This window comes from Ictidomys tridecemlineatus, chromosome 10, assembly GCF_052094955.1.
Source record: "Ictidomys tridecemlineatus isolate mIctTri1 chromosome 10, mIctTri1.hap1, whole genome shotgun sequence".
NCBI lineage: Eukaryota > Metazoa > Chordata > Mammalia > Rodentia > Sciuridae > Ictidomys > Ictidomys tridecemlineatus.
The window spans coordinates 139,776,730-139,799,601 of record NC_135486.1 but is presented as its reverse complement, the minus strand read 5'-3'; the positions used below and the strand labels follow the sequence as shown (position 1 = coordinate 139,799,601).

The window sequence follows — 22,872 nt, the reverse complement described above, 5'->3', positions numbered from 1 at the left end:
TCACCCCCTCCCCATTCCTATGCGATGCTGGCTCATTCCCACGTTTACCGAGCACCCACCTCTGCTGCTCCCCGACGGGGAAACTGGCGGGAACCGAGCCAAGAAAATCATTCACACCAGAGGCAACAGCCAACAGGCACGGGAGATGCCTCCAGACCTGGCAAATGGCAGGAGTGACCGTCACAGCAGCTCTGGTGGCACAGCTGACCTTGCAGGCTCTGTCGCCACGTCATTACACTTCAGCTGCAGTCCCTCTCTTCATCCTCAGCGCAGCCTGAGCAGCAGCACTTCCCAACCCGCTCTACAGACCGGGAGACCGGGACCCAGGGAGGCTGCCCGTGGCTAACCGCAGGGCCAGGATTCAAACCCCGCAGCCATGCTCCAGGGCTCACTGCAAGGGCGAGAGGCGGGAGGGGAACAGAGTCCAGGTCAGGTGTCTAGTGGACGGGCTTCCCAGAGCCACCTGGGTCCATGCCAGACTAGGGCAGGTGCAGGGTGCGGAAAGCCAGGCTCCTGCCGTGGAGGAGGACTTTTGAAAGGACAGGGGCCACATCACACGAGCAGCGAGCAGGGTCTTGGAGATGGGGGAGACTGGGGGCTGCCAACTCACACCCCGTCCCTGCCCCAGCTTCATCTCCCTCCTGCAGCCGCCCTCCCCGGGTAGCCTCGGGCTGGCCCCACCGCTGGGGGTGATTAATAGGTTTAATTTATCATTAACTTCCACGGAGCTGAGCCAGGCTGGCGGCGTCTGGGGAGCAGTGTGTGAGCAATCAGTGGGCGAGCAGAAGTCTTTGCAAACTTATTTATATTCATTTTGCACTGGGGACATTCCTAATTTGTTTGTTTTTCTCTGGTCTGGCTTTACTTACCTGGACTTCAGAAAGGATGGAGGCTCAATGGCCTAGGGGTGGAGTGGGGGGACATAAACAGTCCGGTGGAGTCAGAGAATGCCTAAGGCAAGGAGAGAGGGCAGGGGAGCTGGGGATGTCTGTTCCCCACTGCAGGGCCACCCAGCGTCCCCCTACGGGCCTGAGCAGGTGGCCCTGCAGACATGCACTGAGTGCTGGGAGGGTAGGATGAGGGTCCCTGGCTGCAGAGGTCCCACACCCACGGCACTGAGGGAAACAGGCCCAGTAATGGCTTCAAGGCAAGCTGGCAGGCCTGCGGGGGGAGGGGGGGGCGTCCAGAGTGGGGTGGGCTCCAGGATGGCAAGGGCTGCTGCTTCTCATCCCCGTGGAGCTCAAGGTCCAGGACTCCCACAGCCAGCCTGAGATCCAGATCTCCTGTCCCAGCTGGTGTGGCACAGTCCCCAAGCCCTAGGTGGGGCTGGGGGTGGGGAGATAAGCAAGGTCTGCCACACAGATTTAGGGGCAGGATGAGGGGTGGGGTGGTCCTGGGCCTCCTCTGCTACCAGATACATCCAGCAGAGCAGGGCTCCAGCCACCCAGACGCACCAGACACCCCCAGGAGCATCCCCCCAAAGCCTGCTGGCCTCAAAAGCAAGGTGGAATGAGTTTTTCTCCCTCTCCTGCTCCCTGGAAATGTGAGCTGGTCTTCTGTCACTCAACTTGAGGCTGGAGAAGACACCCTGCATGATGAGGGGCTGGTACAGGTGGGTGGCGGCCGTGCATAGACTCCTCTTGAAACCGGAGCGCCACAGGGGCAGGAGGGCCTGGGGTGGGGCTCCGCTCCTCACAGCAGCTGCCCAGACCCTCACACGGTGCGGTTGCCCAGACCTGCTGGGTCAGACTCTCTCCACCCCGTGAGAACAAGCAGCTACAACAGAAATCAAGAGGACAGTGCCTGGGTTCTGAGTGGTGACACAAGCAGAATAAGACAGTGGTCACTGGTGGCAGACCCAGGTTTTGGTCCCAGGGCTTCACCATCTGGTTCAGGGTCATCTGATGCCCCGCAGTCACACGGGCAGGTGGGAGCTTCCAGGTTTCAAGCAGAAGATGGGGGTGGGGGTGGTGACATGAGGCTTGGCAGCCGCAAGGCCAAGTCCCCACTGCGTCATTGGTCCAGGACACGGGGTCCACCCATTCAGTGGTCGTTTAACTGGAGCACAGAGTCCCACAACCATCACCCAGGCAGATTCAGAATGTTTTCATCAGCCCTAAAAGAAACGCTGTGGCCTTTGGCTCTCACCCTCCAAACCCATGACCCCAGCCGCCAGCAACTGCCACCCTCTCTCAATGTCACAGAAATGGTCCCCTTCTTCCCTTGCCGGGTCAGCATGAGTTCTGCAGCTCTCCCCTGGGGGCCAGCGCCTGCTCAGGCCTCCCTGAGGAGGAGCTGACCCAGCTCTTCACCCACCTGCTGCACACAGGCTGGTGCCCTCCATGGCGTCCGCCACCTCACAGTGCGGGCTGGTACGTCTGCCTCTGATTGGCTCCCGGGGGCACGGAGCCACCCCCTCAACAGCAACAGACCAAGCACGGGCTTCCAGGAAGACACAGGTGACAGGCACAAGAGCACATCCCCTGCCTGCTCAGAGGATGGCACGTCTGGTCCCAACAGCAGGCGCCAGCGCTGCAGCAGGAGGACCCTCTCAGCAGGGCCTGACCACCATTGCTGAGGGCATCCTTGTTGCCCGGGGACCTGGACCAGGCTGGACGAGCACTGGGTGCCACGTCAGGAGCCCAACAGGATCCTGCCAGGCCCCACCTCACGGCTGACAGCTGACGGGTCCCAGGGAAGCTGCTGGCTGTGTGCTCCGGCTCTTGGGACAGGGCCGGCTGGGAGCAATCCACTTACGTGCCCCAGGGACTTGGCTGCTCCACAGATTGAGTTGGGTGAGTAATCTGGAGCCAGTTGGCCTTGCTATGAGCAGTGAGGGCTGGCGGTCTCCTCCGCCTCCACCTGAGAGGCTGCCCTCCCGAGAGACAGCCCCAGACGGGCCCAGGGCCAGCTCCCCACTGTTACAGGGAGGAAGGGCAGGCCATCGCCCAGCAGAGGAGAGGCCATGTCGTCAAGATGCCCAGGTCAGGCCAAGCCAAGGACACAGGGGATGAGTTAGGGATCGACAGGGCTGGAGGGCTGGGGATGGCAGCTAACAGGTAACACAGATGTGCTAAGACTAGTGGTGGTGATGGTCACACAACTTGAAACCACTGTCCTGTCCGTGTCAATTAAGTGGGCAAATCGTACAGCACAAGAATTCTCTCTGTAAAGCTGACATAAAAAGAGAGCCGGGGCTGAGGGTTACAATGACTTCTCAGGAGCACACGTCTGTCCACAAAACTGAAGGTCTTCCTGGATCTTCCCACAAGAACAAGAAACGAGTACAAACTTGAGGCCCTCTACCGAGAAGACTGCTGCACAGAGAGGCTAATCCGCTTGCCTGAAGTCACACAGCAGTGAATGGCAGGGACAGGGCTCCAGGCCAGGCCATATGGTGGCAAAGCCTGTGCTCTTAACCACCGTGCTGTACCACCCTTGACCCATCAGCAGCTGAAATGCACACTTTTAGGACAGCCGCACAGCATCAGGGAAGGGAGGGAGGTTATTTGAGGGAAAAGATGTGCTTTTAGACACTTCTAAATAGAAAAATCAAAGCAATCGTAGATAAGATCAGAACTCCATGTGGTGGTGGGGGGGAGCGGTCTGTTCATCTCTTCCAGAACCAGCTTCTTAATTAGGCTCAGCCTGCTCCCTGGCCTCCCTGCTCTGGCTAGGTCTCAGGGTCCCCTGAGGCCAGGAACAGACTGGAGCCTCCTGACGGGGTCTGATAAAGATCCGACTCTCCAGCAGGGCTGCCGTCTCACAGAGGTCTGCAGAAGGCCGTAACTCAATAGAGGACTCCGCTAATGTGGCTGCTGCCTGCTGCACCCTGGTCTGGCCTAACCACCGAGGAGATAAGGCAGGCCCAGCTTCTGCTGCCTGACGGCGAGTCCCCTCTGGCTGGCCTGCACAGGTGGTTTGGCTGGGCTTCTGCTGCCACCTACAGGAGCTTCAGAACAGGCAGGTCCCAGCCAGACCTGAAGAAGGGAAAACAGGAGCTTCCAGGAGACCCGGGACATGGTCCCCTGCCCAAACCCTCCGGCAGGCTGAGGAAGCACACTCGAGAGCCTTGCTCCTGCTGGACCCCAGGGTGGCCCGACCACTTACACACACGGTCGGCACTCGCGGACCTCCCTCCCCCGCCAGCTTCCTCGTCCACAGGCTGGCTTGTCCGTGCCCCTCCTCCTGCTGCCCAGGAGAGTCTGATCCCCGTGCCGTGCCGCTGCCCTCTGCACCACCTCACCCACCCTCGCCCCCAAGAACACCCTGGGTTTGCTACCCCTCGCCCCCATCTGCTGACCTCACCTGCCTCTCCCCATAACAATAAGAGCCGCTGTGGTGTCAATGTCCCCTTCAAACATCTTGGAGAAATTGACTTGTCGCTGTGATGGCAGAAAGCGGGCCTTTAAGGGCCCTCAGGCAGGGCTCGGCTCAGCATCTGTCCGGACACTTGGTGGGTTAGTCCCCTCGGGAGTGGCTGGTTACAAAAGTGAGCATGGGCTCGGCTCCCGCCCTCTCTCTCCAGGGCTCTGCTGCCTTGTGACACCCTCGGCCACACTGAGGTGCAGCCCCTGGGTCTTAGTTTCTCAGCCTCCAGCGCCATGACAGATACGCCCCTGTCCTTTGCGGGTGACCCAGGCTGCGGTGTCTTGTTGTGGCACTAAGGACAGACTCAAGCGCACAACGACAGACGGCGCATCATCCTCTGACACCCCAACCCCTGCTCTTAGAAGGGGATGCCACCCCGGGGAGCCTCGTGGTCCCCACCACCTGCCCACACCTCCCTCCCTCTTGCCGTCTCATGCCAGCTACTCCGGACTCCTCTGTGTGCCCCACCAACACCACTGTCCCCACCTCAGCCTCTGCACATGCTTCCCTCCACAGGAAGGCTCTGCCCCATCCCTCTGCGCCTCCTCCTCACGTTTCAGGTGTCAGTTCAAAGGTCACCTTCTCCCAGGAGCTTCTCCCAATAACTAAACTACCCCCAAGCCCTTGGCTGCCTCCCTGTCTTAATCCGTTTTCTTTGCTATAACAAAATACCTGAGACCTGTAGGCAAGATATCCTGGTGAGGGCCTTCCTGCAACATCACAGCATAGCAAAGGGCATCCCAGGTGAGGCAGAGCCCCCCGCCAGCTCGAGTCTCCCTGCCACTTCTCATAAAGCCACTCCTGCCTTCCTGGGGGTGCCACCCTCCAGACCTCCTCATGTGTCCCAGTTACCTCCCAAAGACCCACCTTCACAGGCTACAAACAGATGAGTATGGAGATTAAGTTTCCAGCACATGGACTTTTGGGTACGTGTCCAAACAGTAGCCATCTATCTGCTTTTTTTGGAGACAATTATCAGAATCTGCAAACTCTCTCCTGGCCTATTGTCTCTGGTCCCAGTTGGATTGCAAACCCCAGGAGCAGAACAGGAAACCCGCCTGAGGGAGCACTGAACATGGGGAGTCCCCAGGAGCATTTCAGAATGCACGAAAGGTGGTGGTCATGGGAGGCCGTGAACGCTGAGCTGAAGGGCCGGGAGATCCGCTGGGGATGCCACAGCTGGGGCCACACCCCAGAGGAGAGAAGTGCCCGTGTTGTCTGAGGGGTAAAGCCCAAAGGATTTCAAGGGTAATAATAGCAAAATAAATTTCAAGAGCGGATCTGAATTCACCAATCCGGGTAAAGGCTGAAAATTACCACACCAGCTGGTGGAAATGTCAATTCAAACTTCATTTATAAAAATGATTTCAGGCTCTGATTGCTAAATTATTATTTCATATGAGAAAGAGCATTGTGTGGATAAAAAACCACGATGATGAAAGTCAAAAAATCAATTTATCAACATCCCCCGCCCTGAAAACAAACAAAAAAAATATTTAACATTAAAAGTTTCTTCAGATAATTGCTGATATAAATATCACTTAGTGCAGATGTTGTGTATAAAATGTAATTATTACTCATGGAAAATCAATGGTGGCAAATGATAAAATCCATGATATGGGTCTTTCCACTGAGCAGCCATGTATCAGTGCTTTGCTTGTGGTTGATGCGCTTTTTAATTGAGAATGATCTGTAACTAGAAGTGGCTCCCAACACAGGGATTGAACGGGCGAGTGCAAATAAAGATGTAGCAACAGCCAAATTCTCGGGCGATGCCAGGAGATCGAGCAGGAACCCGTCCCCACCCAAAGGCCTTCTCCGCTCACCCCACACTTTTACTGAGGGCCTGCCCCGTGCTCCCCAGCTCTGCTTAAGGGAGGCCTGGGTCCTCCCAGGCATGGGCAAGTGAATAAGCAGTTGGTATAAAGACAGATTGTGATTCTCGAGACAGAGGGACGGGACGAGGTATGGCCCAGAGGACACTGTGGATGGGGGAAGGCTCCCTGAGTGAGGACACTCGAGGTAAGACCAAATGGTGAATGGGAACCAGGCATGGGAAGGTAGAGAAAAAGAGCTAAAAACATTTTGAAGGAGCCCAAAGACACACCTTCAGAGTCTGCTGTGGCCAGTCCCTTCCAAGACTCATGTTGGGACTTGATTGCAGTGATGTTGCAAGGTGGCCTTTATGAGGTCATGAGGTTATTAACAAGGATCAGTGCCTTTCCTGCAGAAGGAGGTTCATTCTCGCAAAAGTGGGTTGCTAGCCAGCCAGGCCGCCCTCTGTGCCCTCCCTCTTCCCCATGGGCCTGCTTGACCATCTGCTTTCCACCATGTTGGAACATAACGGGAAGCCCTCACCAGATGCGGCGCCACATTCTTAGATTTCCCAGTCTGTGGAACCACAGAGCTAAACACACTACTGTTCTTCATAAATCACCCAGTCTCAGGTACTCTCCTAAGGGAACAAGAAAACTCACCAAGAGCATCATGAAAAGGGACAGAAACCAGTCATTCGAGGGCCATGTTTGCTGTGGGGCCTTCCATCACCTCCACCCACCATCTTCATCTCAGAAAATCTCTCAATTGGTCCATCCCAGGTGCTCAGCCAAGAAGTTATCCAGTAACTGATTCCAGATGGTCCCCCAGCTGGTTCGCTTTCACATTGACCCTCTACCCCACCCCAGTTACCCTCGAGTAACCCCACGGCACCAGTCCAAACACACTCACCAAGAAGACATGCCTCTTCCCATACTGGCCCACAGCCCCTAGGATCATGTCACCTCCAAAGACCTTGGAGGTGAGGGAGGTACATAGCCAAGACCATCCCCCACTGCTTCCCTCACCCTGTGGGCCACAGCCCTTCCCTTCAGCTCTCCCAGGCCCCAGACTCAGACCTTGGGCACTTCCCCAAGATTTACTGATGCCCCCAGAATAATTCATCACTGCCAAATTCCATGCACGTGTAAAAGACAGCCGCAACCCAGCTAGCTCTCCATGTGCTTGCTCTCCCCCAGTGCCTGCAGGTCAGCCTGACAACTCTCCTCTGACACCCAGGTCTGGCGTCTGGCTCCAGGTCACACATTCTGCAGATGCTAGTGGCAAGACTGGAATCCAAATGTCTGGACTTGGGGAACAAAGGCATTTGGATGAGGACAGGGTTGGCCAACCAGACTGCACAGCCTTGTCTGGGAAGAATGCATATTAAGGGCTCAGACTTGGCTTCCACTTGGAGCTATGACAGGGATTCACCCCCCAGCCTCAGGACACCAGAGCACATCACCGAGGATAAAGGAGAAAAGAACACACTGTCATTGATTTGGGGCCCGACGATGGCTCCATTATGAAGTAAATCACCTGCAAATCTTCACAAAGCCCCACAAGAAGGCTGTCCTCCGCCCTTCCAAAATCCCTTTATTTTATGTTCCCTCCTCTCCCCCCTCCATTGTCTGCTTTAGCAGAGCTACCAATGAGACAGGGTGATTAATTTCACATTTTGACTACCGCTGCAGAAACACCTTCTCTCCAACTCTGGTGCAAAGAGGAGAGATTTAATCAGTCTCCAGTGTGGTTACCTTGTGCGTTCCAGATCTCTGATGGAGGCAATGAAAAAGTTTGCAAACGTTAAACTTTAATGAGCAGAGCAGGCGAGCACACTGCTGCGTCAACACTCGGCCTGGCCTCACCAGGGAGAATTGGGGGCCCTCCATCAATCTTGCCAGATGGGTACCGTCATTCACTCTCAGCTCTTATTACGTTTCCCCAGCCCAGGTGAGCAGGGAGAACGTGCTGTTCTGTCCGTCAGCACAGGAGAAACCAGGAGGGTGGGGACTTGGAAAAGTTTTGCCAGTCTGAGAGAGTAGAATGCTCTGTGCTGCAAGATGCACATTAATTCTCTTTCCAGGTTGAGAATCCCTAATCCAAACATTCGAAATTCGAGACACTCCAAAATCCAGAACTTTATGGGCACTCACAACAGAATGCCACAAGAAAAAAAAAATCCTCTCCTGAGCTCCAGGGATGGGTCACAGTTAAAGGACAAATATGTGAAAATATTGCATAAAATTACCATCAGGCTATGTGCATAAATCAGGTGCACATGAAGCAAATTTAGTGTTTAAACTTGGGTCCCATCCCCAAGAGATCTCATTATGTTTAGGCAAATATTCCAAAACCTAAAAAAAAAAAGTCTCAAATTCAAAACGTGTCTGGTTCTTTGGAAAAGGGAGACTCGGCCTGGACTTCTAACTGATCACACCCGGAGTCTCAGATGGGCCTCTTTCCCAGGAAGCCGAAACACACGGAGGGAGGAGAGGCTGGTCTTGGGAAGATCAGGGCAACAGCAAGAGCCAGGTCTTGGGGATCCAAAGCCCAGGAACCCTTTAAGGTAGGCGCTGGCGTGCTTTCTCTGTAGGAGCTACCAGTCACCCTCACACCTACTGGACTCTGCCCTTGTAGCATGAAAGCAGCCGTGACAGTGGGCAAACAAATGGGCAGGACTGTGTCCCAATAAAACTTTATCGGCAACACAGGCAGTCGACCAGACTGGCCCCACGGGCTGCAGTTGGCCAACCCCTGCTGTGCACGCCAGGAGCAAGAGAAGTGAACAGGATCCACAGTGAAGATGCGGAGAATCAGGGCCAAACCTCCCCTTTGGCAACAGTCACTGCTTCAATCAGAGGGAAATCTTCACTTGCTGCTGTCTCTTGATGGCTAACGCTCTGGCGGGAGATGGTAAATGGCGTTTCACTCCAACAAATCCGTCACTAGATCAAGAAAGCCTAGGTGTGTCCTTCCAGTCAGGACCTTTGCAGGGGCTAAATGCCTCTACTTAAAATGTTCCCTGCCTCACTGTTTCTCAGTTAAACCCTCTTTACCTTCAGATCTCAGCTCAAAGGTTATGTTCTCCGAGAGAGAGTTGCTGGCACCTCCCACCCCCACAAGCACTAGGAGGTGCCTGCATTTTGCCGTCGCTCGTCTCAGTTTGTAAGGGTCTTCGTGCGTCAGTCCTTCTTCCCTCAGTAGACTACAAACCACATGAGGTCACACCTAGCTGAGCGCCCACGCAGCCCAGGAACTGCTAAGGGAACATTTATAAAATAAGTGGGCAGAAACGTTTCAGTTACAGCTGGAAAACAAGATTACGGATGGCCAATCGATGACTGATGCCTGATATCTGCAGAGAGACAGGAGCTGTCCAGGTTCTCTCACGTGGAACGTCCACGTCCCAGGGAGGCTGGCGGAAGCAGATTCCCAGGCTCCCGCCTGAGCATCTGCACTCCATCAGGCCCCCAGGGGATGCAGATGCTGCAGGTCTGGGGACGAGTCGCAGTTCTCGGTCCTGGCTGAACGTCAGGACCAGGGAAGCTTTGCCGAACACCCCAGGCCAGAGGCACTGGTGCAGCAGGGCTGGGCTCGGGCCTGGACACTGGTGTTTTCTAAGCCTCTCTGAGGTTAGGACCGCACTGTATTTCTGTCTTTGTCATGGGCTGTTTGGGTTTTAAAGGCTCCCTGGGTGGTTCTAATTGCAGCTGGGCCTGAGTGCACTGGAGTTAAAAGATGTTCATCAACAAGCCTCACTCATCCTTATGGCCCGGGCTCCACCACTGGCTCCAGCTGGTCCTCGGTGGCCGTCTGAGAACCTTCTGGAGCATCCATCTCTAGGTGCAACTTGCTCATGGCTGCTAGGGCAGCTCCCAGGACACATCTAAAGGGCACGTGAACACTGAGCACAACTCAGTGAGGGATCATCGGCTCAGTGCACGGAGCAGCTGTTAACCTGCTTCACTGCTGTGAGAATCCCACTGCACGAATGTCCCACAGCTACCTGCCCATCCTCCAGTCGGTGGGGTTTAAGGCTCTTGCAAATCGTGCTGCTGTAAGCACCCTGGCACATGTCATCTGGTGAGCATGTGAAAGCATTTCTGGTGAGCAAAAGGAGCCAGACAGAAAGGAAGGCACGTCCACAGTGATTCCAGGGGCAGGAATTTCAGAATGGGCAACATTAACCTGCCAAATAGTGCGTAGAAGTGTGGGTGCTGGGGAGGTGGTGTCTCTGCAGTGCTGGGGACACTGTCAGCCCTCTGCAGCCACAGGTGCCTATCCCCCAGTCCTGCAACCATGGATCCAACAAACCACGGATGGAAAATATTTTTTAATTGCAGACTTTTTTCTTGTTATTATTCCCTCAACGATATAGTGTAACAACTCACCCCAGAGCATCTGTATTGCATTAGGCACTTTAAGTAACCCAGAGATGATGTAAGATATGCAGGTGGGTTGCAGAGGTTACATGCAGACTCTACACCATTATATAGAAGCAACTTGAGCATCTGTAGACCTTGGTATCCAGGAAGGTTCCAGAACTAGAGCCCCCCAGACTCTGAGAGATGTCTTTTCCATTTTTTTATCTGGATTCTGGTGTCCCAGGTGAGTCCACTCTGTGTTAACCATTTAGCTGTCCTCGTGGGGTTGGTTGCCTTTATGAATGTTCACTGTGCTTAAATTTAAAAGGAAAAGAAAGTTTACTGAAAGCAAAAAACTCATAGTGCAGACACTGCTGCACCTCCACCGTGGGCCTGCAGGGGGCGCAGCGGCCTCATGAACCCCGCTCTCCCTCGCTGCTGCTCTGGTTCAGGGAATCCGCCTGCCAGGCCTCCCTGAAGTGTCAGGGCAGACTGCAGAGCAGAGGACACGCTGGGCTCACAGGCAGGATGCCCAGGAGCCAGGGCAGGGCCCAGCCACACTCACCCGCTCAGCCCTGGGTTCTGCACCACCGTGTGCTGGAGATTTTGTTCTCAAAAGCTCTCAGCATCCTGGAACAATTCTTCCAGAAAAGCTGCTGACAGCAATGTCCAGGGGCCTTCCTCCTCTCTGGCCCCCAGAGCCCAGCACACAGGGAGGGGGCACTGGAGCTGCGTCTGAGTAACCCGGGTTCAAGTCCTGGCTCTAGCATTGGTAGTGGGTGACCTTGAGCCCCCCACCTCTGTTTCCTGCTCTGCAGAGGGGGGTGACACCGCCCCTCTCACAGGGTCAGGGGAGGACTTAAAGAAGTAAGCTCATCTGTCCAGCAGAGTCGGCCTCTGGAGGCCTTCAGGAGTCGAGCTCCTCCCACCTGCACAGGGCAGGCCCACCCTCCCACCTCCGTGCAGCACCGTGAGGCCACAGAGGGTGGCGGGAATGGAAGTCACCCTTCCCCGAGCCCTAGGTCCCTCAAGCTCCACCTCATACGCAGCTGAGGATGTCCAGGCCAGTCCTACAGTCCACAGGCCTCCCACCCAGGGGCTGTGGCCAAGGTCAGCCTGCTGAGAGCACAGAAGTGGACAGCAGGAGGAAACCAGGCCTGGCCCGGGTCTGACCCCTTCCAGATGCTCTGGGCTGACTCAGCCTAGCACTCAGCACTGACGGTGCCAAGAGGCTGCCAGGTGCCTGGGACGCCTGGCTCTGGTGGAGGGAGGGAGACCTCTCAGAAGCCCGAGCTGAGTGCCACATCCCAGCCCTGGAACCTCGTTAGCCCTCAGTAGCTGGGAACGCAGCCTGACCCTGGGGAGCCACCTGTCTCATGGGAAATGCCCCATTTTGGGATTGCTGTGATGGCGCGGGAAGGTCACTACCCCGAGTGCCTGGCAGACAGCTGTGTTGGGGTGTTGGCTGCCCTTCCCCGGGTGACTCTGACTCTGGAGTAGTAACTACAGAGCAGGAACGACGCTCTCAGAGACAGGAAGCGCTACTCCTTGGCATGACGGCTCCGAACATAGGCTCCAACATCCCCATTTCTCAGACAAGGGCCATGCACAGCAACAGCCTTCTCCTGGTCCTGCCCACGGAGCTTCAGGGTCAGGCAGAGCTCGACGTTGGGCCCGACTCTGCCGCTTATCAGCCGCGCATCAGTGGCCAAGTTAGGTTCCCCTTTGTGCCCCAGCACCCCATTTATGAAAATGTGAATGATTCCAGGAATGGAATCGACTGGAAGATGCCCTTGTGAGGACTAGATGTGTGTGGAGTGCTCACACTGACGTGACTGTACCGGGGACTGAACCCAGGGGTACTTAACCACTGAACCACATCCCAGCCCCTTTTTATCTTTCACATAGAGACGGGTTTGAGTTGCCTCAACCCTTGCTAAGTTGCTGAGGCTGATCTTGAACTTATGAACTTCCTGCCTCAGCTACCCAAGCCACTGACGTACCCGTCAACATAAAGGTTTAAGTTATTGTCTCATCACCATCATCATCACCACCACCACCACCACCATGATCTTTATCACCATCACCATCATCACCATCATTGTCATCATCACCATCTTTATCAGCATCTCTACTACAGTCATCTTCACCCCACCACCATCATCCTCGAATCACCACGATCTTTCCTTATCGTCACTCTTACCCCACCCCAGCACCATCATCATATCACTATCCCCACACCACCGTCACTGTCGTCACCATCGCCATCCCTGCCACCCCCATCGTCACCACCGTTGCATCTGGAGGAGATGATGAACCCGGAGGCACAGAACACCCAGGGCAAGGGGAGGTGTGGCAAAGTTCCCACCCAAGACAGACACACGCTCCAGCATCTTGGAGCCCACCTAGCTCCTCGGACCCCGTCCGTCAGGTGTCCAGCACATCCCAGGGATGGAAACAGACCTTGAAGCCACCCACTGCAGTCTCTGGAACAGAGACCAAGACCAGCCACTTCAGATGCACGTTCCTGGGAGAGAGCCAGGGAGCAAGTGCACCTCACCCTCGGGCTCATGTGATAGCCCTGGGTGGGCCAGAGCCACCCCTGCTGGAAGACCTAGGACTGTCACACCTCTTGGGCTCCCCACCTCCTCATCATTCCCCCCCTGACAAGTAACCAGGCGTCCCCTCCCCGGGCCTCCCTCCCCGGGCCTCCCTCCCCAGGCCTTGTGCAAGGAACTCAGGAAACAGTAGACCAAGGTGGCCCTTCTCCCTGCCTCCAGGTCCCCCATCCAGAGGGACAGCCAGACACTGGGCAGGGGGTGGGTGATCAGGGAGGTGTCTACAGGGGCTGGCCACAGTCCAGGGAACTCTAGGAAGGTCACTGAGAGAGTGACCCTGGAGCTGGGCCTGAAGGGACAGGGAGAGGCTGGGCAGAAGCCTCCTGGAAAGAAGAGCAAGCTCCCACAGTGGCCCCGAGTGGCCTACGGACCTGAACACCCACGAAGGTGAGTGTGGAGGACAAGGGGGCAGGGTGGACACGAGGTCAGCTGGTGGAAGGGTTCTGACTTCACTGGGTCTTGTAGGCCCAATAAAGGAGTCTAGGATTTTTTTCCTAAAATCCTTGAGAATTCTTTAAGAGAAAAAAAAATGGGTTTTACAAAGCACACACAGAAGTGGGAAGGTCACAGGCCTTGGCCCGTCTTCTCCGTCTCGGGGAAATGATCCAAGCGGACCCAGAAGCAGATCCACATTCCCACAGAGAAAGCAGGGGCTGGGGAAGAAGGTCCCAGGCGCTCCTCGGGCTGAGCATCGTTTTCCCGAGTTAGGAAGAGCTGTCAGGAACCAGCAGCTGGGCACTCCACGCACCTGCTGCCATCTGCTCCAGCCCTCTCCTCAGCCTCCCTGTCTGCCCGGGTGCTCGGGAACAGGCTCTCCCAGGCCCCAGGGGCCTCTCCTGTCACTCAGAAAATGTGACACCTGAGCTGGAGGAGAGCTGGGGAGGAGCAGCTCCAAGGAGCCCCGTGTCCCTCTCTCCAGACTCCATCTCTGTCACAGGTAGCACCAGGACGTAGAGTGGCCCTCGATGGAACTCCAGGGCCAGCACCCGTCACTCTGCCCACCCTGAAGTCACGTCCCCATCCCTGGGACTTCCTTGGGGGACCCAGTCAGAAGTGCAGGGTTTTTACAGAGTTTAAGGGTTATGACTCTAAAGGATCCATAACACAGCGGTTCTCAGAGGAAGTGCTTGGGGAAAGAGAAAAGAATTCTCAAAACTAGGGTGAATTATTGGGAATCGGGGAGAGGGCCAACCAGGTGGCAGGAAGTTCCACCCAGGAGCCTCCTTGAATTCCGCCCACTGGGTGGCACGGGAACCATGGCGGCCTCCCCTTCACAGCTGGAGAAAATGAGGCCCAAGGGGATGATAAAACCCGAGGGTCACAGTGTAAAGGGACACAGAAGGTACCTGAGCCCAGCTCCTGCCAGCCCAGTGCACACGGCGGCATGATGTGGGACACCCTCACCCCACTCTGCCCTGGGCCCTCGGCAAGCACCTTGTGTGATCACGACACTCTCTTAATGAGCCTGATGTGGCCTCAAAACCTGTGCACACAGCACTTGAAGAAAGCAGTCCACTCAATCACGGTGGCAAATGACATTTGACCCTATGCCTGCTCCATCTGCCTTCCCGGCCCCAACGCTTTGTTCTGCACCAGGTGGCCCCTGGCTGGGCTGCGAGAGGCAGGAAGAAGGTGGCCGCAGGCTTCATCTGTGGCTGGGAGGCGAAGGCCTGGCCTCCGAGGGCAGCCTGCTGTGCGTCAGGCCCCCTCGGCCGTGGATGAGGGGCACCTGGGAAACCAGCCCCACTGCCTTGGCCCAACTCCTGGGGCTCCCTGCACCCAGGGTTTCCCAAACCCAGTCTCTGGCAGGCGGAGGAAGTTAGCACGGTGGTACAAAGTGACAGTCTGTGTGATGCCGTGGGACTCACCACCGTGAGAGGCACTGCCGGGGGACCTGGCTGGGACCTGTCCCCATCATCACTGCGGGGAAACGACAGCTCAGACTGGATGATGTCCCCCAAGATCACATGCTGAATTCCTACCCCCCCCCGCCCCGTCCCTTGAAAATGACCTGCATTTGGAGATGGGGGTCCTTAAAAAGGTAATTAAGGTAAACGAGGCAGACGTGAGGCCCCTGGACTAACCCGAATGACCTCCTGATGAGGACAGATGGGGATGCAGGATCATGCCGCGGGAGGACGCAGGGAGAGGATGGTGGCTCCGTGCGGGTGGGGGTGGGAGCCAGCAGAAACCGCCCTGTGGCACCCTGTCCTGGACCTCGACCCCAGAATCATGTGGAAGTAAAGGTCTGCCCCTCGAGCTGCCCAGCCTGTGGCATTTGGTGACAGCACCCTGAGCTGACCAACACAATGGCTGGCCAAGAGGTTTCAGGCTAAGCAAGGAATACGCAGCCTCCTTTTCCAGAACTCGGGAAACAACAACATTGAGAAGAAAAACGCCGTCACCAAAGGGCAAGGGTCACACCCTTGAGAGCTGAGTGGTGTCTCCTTGGCCACCAATGGGGTCAGGCCAACCATCTGGTGTTGACCGCAAAAGCCAGGCACTGTGCTGGGGAGAGGGCCCAGCTGGAGACTAGGTGCCCCCTGAGCGACCCCCATGAGCAGAGCTGGCCAGGGAAAGAGAGGTCAGCTCCACCAGGAGGCCACATGGACAGCAGCACACGAGAGCCCCTCCTGGATCCCAGGGCTTCCAGGATGAACTCAGTGTGTCCCCACCCCGGGTGCTGCTGCAACCCTGCAGACAGCAACCAGCCACGTCCATCCACGTTTACAGCGCTGGGACTTCTGACCAGGGCACACGCTGTGCATCCCCCACAACAGGAAACCAGATACACACTGTGCGCCTCACAGAACAACGGTCCCAAGAGCATCATCATGGTGCACCCCTGTGACGACACCCATGCCCCCAGGAGACAAGACCTCTCGTGCTCACAGGAAGAGCTGAGGTGACCACACAGTGCTGGCCTCTCATGTCTGTGGACACTCAGAGTAACACTGACCTCATCTGGGGCATGTTCAAGAGGGAATTCAGGGCCTCCTGGGAAGTGGGCCAGGTGGGGACAAAGGGACCCAGGGACCAGGGCAGCCTGCACCTTCTCTCTCACTTGAATCATCCAACAAGTGCACCTGGGTTATTCTGACAGTGGGATCACGGGACACTTGTTAGTTTTCTTCTGACAATTGTTTTGGAGAAAATGAGACTCTGGGAAAACTCGGTTCCTTTGAGTCTAGACACAACAGGTAGAGGGACAAGGTGTCTCTCCTCCTCCTGGAGAACTTTGTGGATGGGAACACCTGTCCCTGGGGCTCTGGCCTGTGTCAAATGCTCCCCCAACGTCATTAGGGATGCTGTGGGGTCCAGTGGGCTCTCTCGGATGGTCCCCTGTTGGAGGGAAACCAGGTCACAAGCCACTCTGAATCCCAGGGAGCTCCTGTCTGTAGAGGGCCCACCTCCTGGCCCAGAAGGGGCCTGTGGACAAGGGGGAGGCCAAGCTCTTGGCTGGGCTGGGGGGTGGGGCAGGAAGGGCCCTGGATGTGAAGCCCCCATCCACCGCCTCATCTGAGCTTAATGTCTGGAGGGAGAGAAAAGGCCACTTAGACCCCAGGGAATATTTAGGGAACCCACAGCTTCTCTGTCCAGCATGAGCAGAGAGCAGAGGAAGGACTCGAGGGAGATCGTGCCCCTCCTACAGCGTGGCCTGTACGTGGCTGGGAGAGAGAGACCTCTGCAATCCGAGAGACGCTCTTCAAGTGGCATCTCCATCTCCTCCTAGCTGTGTGGCCTCAGGCAAGTCACCGGACTTCTCTGTGCTCAGAGAGTTCCCACCCTGGGGGAAATGAGCAACAAGGAGGCCAACAAGCCAATCGGAGACAGCACCAAATGGGACAGGGAGTCGGCAGGGGCTGCAGCCCAGGGGACAGGCAGAGGGGCATCCTGAAGAGGGAGCTTTTAAATGGTGGCTCCACTTTCAGATGCTGGGCTGAGCCGTGGCTTGCCCACTCTGTTTGCCAGCGCCCCAGTGGGGAACGAGAGCACGTGGGCATTAGGAGAACTGAGTAAAAGGACCATTCATAAAGGGGCCAGCAGGGAGCAGGGGAACCTTGAGAATGATGCGGGGTTCTAGGACTGGCCACAGGGACTGCCGGCTCTGTCACCATCCACAGTCTGCATGGAGAAGCCTCCAGGAGCACGCGGCAGGGTAAGAGCAGAACCAGGCTGGGGGACAAGCATGTGCTGCCAGACCCTCCATCCTCTACCTGTGGACATCTGAGATGGCACCTTAGTGGATCAGCCTGTCTCGTCCCACATCCACCAGGCCAATGCAAGTGTCTCATGCATATCTGTTTAATTCAATGTGGGACAATCTGCTGCAGACACCCTTCTTCATGCAAGAGGCTCTCACTTCTAGAGCTTTAGACGTTCCAGACAATCGATACTGCTGCACCTCTGCCTCCAAACTAAACAACTGCACGTTTATTACCCATCACTGGAAGACGCACAGGGCGCCCCCCTCCTGCAGCAGGCTTCCTGCGCCTCTGCGCCCCACTCTGACCCTCCAGCAGCTTGCATGGGACCGTGCGAGTATCGTCAGGCTTTGGGAAATCAAAGCCCCTTTGCCAGGCTAACCTAAGTGGGGGTGAGAAATGCCAAGGCTCTGAAGTTTACTCCGCCAAGCTGAGCCCCCAGGGAGGAGGTGACATTTGGCTGTGGAATCAGGGAATGTTTGGCTGCCTGTTCTGTCACCTGCTCCTCCAAGGAAAGTGGGGGAGACAGACAGGCAGCTCTAGGGCCTGTGGATTCCTAGCTCCTTCCTCCTGAGCCCCCAAAAACAAAAGCACACCACGGTCTACCAGAGGGGCCGCTGGGTGGCAAGACACACAGGGGGACTGGCAAGCTCTGCTTTGTTTCTAGCCCTTCCTGCCTCGTGCCAAGCCCAGGGAAGGACAGACGCGTGGACCAGGCCTTCTGTCCTGTGACACAGCACCTGGACTTGCAGGCTCATATCTCAAGGGAGCCACTTCTATGACCAGAATGCTGGGCAGCACCCACAGAGGGAGAAACCCATCCTGACTCCCGAATCCACCAGAGGAGGGGAGTGTCGGAACCACACGCATCCAGCTTCCTGGTGGGGAGCTCGCAGTTAGGGTGAGCAGGGACTATGGATCCATAACAACCTGAAGAAAATCAGACTGACCCCCTCGGCTGTGCCATCGCTTGGCAGCTTCGCGTGGACGGAGAGAAAAGCCAGTGCAATTGCTTTAATACTTGGACGGAGGAAGACCGGCTCCCAAATCAGAAGAGACAGCCCGTCCCCCAGAGGGGCACAGCCTCCCCCTCCTGGCTCTCTGGGAGTTGGCTTGGCAGGGAGATGACCATGTCAGAATCCTCCTCATCCACCAACGCAGCTGGCTGTTGAGCAGAACCCTTCAAATCTGCCAAAAAGGGTTAAAACAAAAACAGCCACCAAGAGCTGAGAGACACTCCTCGGTAGGTTCTGTGATCAAGGGCGTCTGGACAACTGCGCACGCTGCCCACATAGCGCTAGTGTCTGGGAGGTGGAGAACCTCGTGACCGTGTTCAAGGTGCTGATGAGTCTTGCAGCGACCAACCAGATCAGCTTTGTTTCCCAAACCTGCATGACCACAGCGTCACAACCATGATCTTGAAAAACAAAAATCAGACTCTTCTGGGGCTTACTACATGAACACCCCACACGGCTTCACGTCAGTGATCCCCAGGCGGGCTGTACTTTGCAATCACCTGGGAGATTAAAACACATCTGAGTCCCAGCCACTGGGTCGCCCAGACCTTTGTCTCACCCATTTCAAGGCCACACCCACCAGAGGCCATGTCCACCCCACGGCCACAACTAGCACCTGGTTGCTTTCCCCCAAATAGCCAACCCCACAAAATACTGACATTTTGAGAACAGTTTACAGGCTGAAGGGAAAGAGGAAGATGTCACATCCCACAATCCCATTAACCAGCTCTGGGCATTCCCTAGAATTCTCTGGAAAAGCAGGATCTTCCATTGTTCTGCCCTACCTCACCCAACAGCCCTGAACCCCATCACCCTGTTGGTCCTCCTTTGCAGCTGAGCATGTGCAGTCCCCTGGGGAGAGAGTCCCTGGACCAGCAGCCGCTCTCTATTCCAAATCCACCATCCACCAGTGTTTCCCAAGGCGATGAACCAGAAGGTCAGCCATGGACAACCCAGTAAGTCCTGCTGGGGCCATGTGGGAAGGAAGCTGAGAGGAGGCCGGGATGGGAGAGCTGGGGGCTGCTGGGAAGAGGCAGGCTGCAGTCCGCTGGGGGAAGAACCTGTGGAGGCCACCGTGGGGCGCAGGGGCTAAGGTGGTCTGAACAAACCCGCAGGCTGGGGTAGGTGGCCAGGGCAAGCAGAGGGCACAACAGTCCCTGCAAGGGCTTCAACGCAACCGGTGGTAATACCCAGCTGAGGCTGCTCCTCACCCCAAACCGGGCACCACAGCTCTGCAAACCTCTCCTACCCCACTCGGCTCAAGTCCCACAGTCCCCAGGAGGAGGGGGCCGTCCTATCTGAGTGGCAGGGCTGGCTTTGGACCCAGGAAGCTGTCCTTGGACCGCACTCCCAGAACTCTGCGCTGGAGAGCAAGGAGCTAGAGGACCATCAGAACCTGGGCACCGGAGCAATCCAGAGCCCCACCCAGCAAGGGGTGCTGGCCCAGCACAGAGCCCAGGAATGGAGACTCTCGGCCTCTGCCCAGATTCACCAAATCAGATTCTATTTTTTAAAATGTAAAGTAAACTTTGTATGCATTTATGGCATACGAGACAAGGTTCTGGAGCAGGTATATATATACTGCAGAATGGCTAATCAAGCTGCTTCACACACTCGTGGCCTGATTCTGCATTTCAACAGGAGTCCCCAGGAGCCTCCCCATGCATTAGAGTTTGAGTGGGGCTGGACTAGAGGTCCAGAGTCAAGAGCCAAAAGGAGAGCTCTGTGCAACAGAGCCGAGCCGGGGAGGCGAGGTGGGTGACCGGGTGGGTGACCAAGTGGGAATTCACGTGTCACAGCTGCTCTACAGTGCTGACAAGGAACAGGGACAGCCACAGTTGGGAGCTGGAGCCACGTACAGCTCTTCCCAAGTGAGAGGCCTCGGCAACTCGTGGAGTCTCCGAGACTCAGTTTTACCACACAAAGAGTGGAGGCCAAGGATGGCTGGGTGGGTGCTGGGTCGAGAAATTCCTGGTGCTGAGCAGGGCACCGGGCACATATGAAGCCTCCCACAAGTGCCACCCATCACCATGACTGTCAGGATCACCACTGCTTGATGTTAGGTGGGCTCTGGAGTTCCCAGCTGAACTGACCACACCTGGGAGAGGAGGAAAGGAGGTGGAAAAGCTGCCAGGTGCAGGTGAGCTCACGTCCTCCTCCAACCTGGACAGTCCAGCCCATGCAGAATTAATAGCATGATGCCTCACCTCCAAATCCCCAGGTAAGGCAGAGGCAGATCAAACCAACCCTGCAGCAAGGAGCACAGAGAAACCACAGAAGCAGCCCGAGAAGCTGTTAGCACGGAGTCACTTTTAAAGGACAGAAGACCAAACACACGCATCGTGTCTGATGTCCCTGTGCGAAACTCCTCCGTCGAAAGACTGAATCCCAGAACCGTGGGCAGACACAAGCCTCCCACAGGCTGCTTCCAAAGGACACCTGTGCTGAAAGGAAATGAAAATAGCAACAAGATGTGTCCAGACCCCAGAGAAGGACTGGTGCTGACCTCAGAGAAGCCAGGAAGGAAGCGGTGGGGCGGCAAAAGACGGTCCCTTTACGCAACTCCAGGGTCAAGTCCTGACCCACGCTTGTCACATGATGCAGTCCCCAAAATACTGAGCACGAACTCTGACAAGCCCCCCAGAGAAATCAAGAGGACCAGAGGGACTCTGGGAGACCCTAACCGACCTCCCTCATTAAATCAAGGAGCCCAAGCTCCCGGACTATAAAATCAGTAAGATCTACGAGAACACAAGCACACGGGGCATTCTCCATAGTCACATGGTGACACCAACGTTTAACTTTAATGAAGTCCCCTCCATAGGTCCTGGGCAGGCCCCGTTCTCAGCCCACAGTGTCCTGAGAATGGAAATCAAGCCCTAAGGGGTCAGCTCGCGGCCACAGACTCCTAGTGCTAAGAAATGCCTGGGCCCGCGGTGCTCTTGCTGGAGAATGGGTGGCGCTGGGTAGCCCCCGACAGAGCCCTGCCAGACAAGGCCTCGCTTGCTTTGGAACAAGGCCGTGAGCTGTCCAACAAGGCTCATCCGCCCACCCACCCACCCCTGCTCGTCTATCCTTGCTGGGTGTGTTGAGAATCTGCTCCTTATCAATATGCTGAGGAGTCAGCGCACAACAGCAAAGATAGGGTGCAGAACTCGGAAGCTCATGGGCACCGTCGTGCAAAACAAAAAGATAAACAGACAAAGTAACTGAAGTGGGTGTGTGATGAGGAGCCACAGGAGGGAAACAGGAGCACCCAGGTGTCAGAACAGCCTCGTGTCTCTTTTTTTGGGGGGGTGGGGGGGTAACAGGAATTAAACTCAGGCACTCAACCACTGAGTCACGTCCCCAGCCCTATTGTGTATTTTGTTTAGAGACAGGTTCTCACTGAGTTGCTTGGGCCTCACTTTTGCTGAGGCTGGCTTTGAACTCACGATCCTCCTGCCTCAGCCTCAGCCTCCCGAGTAGCGCATGGCCCTCATGTTTCTTTTGAGGGATACTAGGTGCCCGAGACACACCCGGGAGCTGGCCGAGGGAACAGCTCTTGGGAGGCTCAGGTTTTGGTGGGAGGGCCTCACGTGAATGAGCATGGTGACAAGACCATCGTTCAGCGTGCCAAGTGCCGAGAACAAGGGAAAACAGGGCCCCGGGACAGACAGGGTGTGGGCAGGAGAGGCGCCCAGAGGAGCGGCCAGGGGCTGAGAGCCAAGCACTGTTCTTGGAGCAGAGGGCAGCCTCCAGGGAGCGGCAGGACCTGCCTGGGTACTACTGCGGTCAGGATGCTCCAGGTGGCTCTGCCGGGGCCCAACGCCACCCCGGGGTCCTTGGGAAGACCCACGCTCTCCTAGGCCAGAGGCCCCTGCCTGGGCAGCGTGCGGCTTCTGCCCAGGATCAGGTGGTAAGTCCTGCGCTGATGACTCTGGTAATTAGAGCTGACCCTGGGCAGGAGGGAGCAGCCCTTCTGCTGGGCAGCTGTGGCGGGGAAGCCAGGCCCCCATCAGAGACCAAGAAGGTGCTAGGACTGTCCAGGCCCCTGACAAGAGGAGGCCAGCCCTGGGCACACAGAGCAGACATCATTCTCGGAAACCCTCGGGGGCCTGGACGCTGGGAAGGAGGCGCCAGCTCACACGCCCCATCTCTCCTGGTGCCCAAGGTGGCGTGAGGAAGAGCAAGTGCTCCGTCTCCTTCACCCCGGATTTCAGTCCTTACCCCTCCTCTGGAAATCTGGGAGCCCTGGGAAGGTTACTGCCTCTCGGAGCTTGAGGCTGCCTTCCCGCAAAGGGGTTTAGTGACAACCTTCCTGACCTGGGGAGCGGGCAGACACGGGCAAGGTGGTCAGAGCATAAACCCAGCGCCAGCTGCAAACAGCAGCGGCTGTCATCCTTCTGGGGTGGGGCAGAGACTCACACTTCAGCCAAAAACACATTTTTTTCTACCCAAAACACGCTGAGTGGGGCCGCGGGCATGGCAAGTTCCCCAG

The 22,872-nt window shown here is 56.4% G+C and overlaps 1 protein-coding gene across 4 annotated transcripts in view; it reads right to left on the bottom strand.

Annotated features, from left to right (window-relative positions):
* The window catches only part of Rbfox1 (RNA binding fox-1 homolog 1), a 2,023,047-nt gene that overhangs the window by 1,865,574 nt on the left and 134,601 nt on the right, over window positions 1-22,872 (bottom strand). The window contains exon 1 of one of the 4 annotated variants that reach the window (XM_078024601.1): window positions 60-405. The exons of the other annotated variants lie outside the window; for them this stretch is intronic. The gene's annotated coding sequence lies outside the window, so the exon portion shown is untranslated. Of the gene's footprint in view, window positions 1-59; window positions 406-22,872 lie in introns of those variants that run through there. 4 annotated transcript variants of the gene reach the window in all.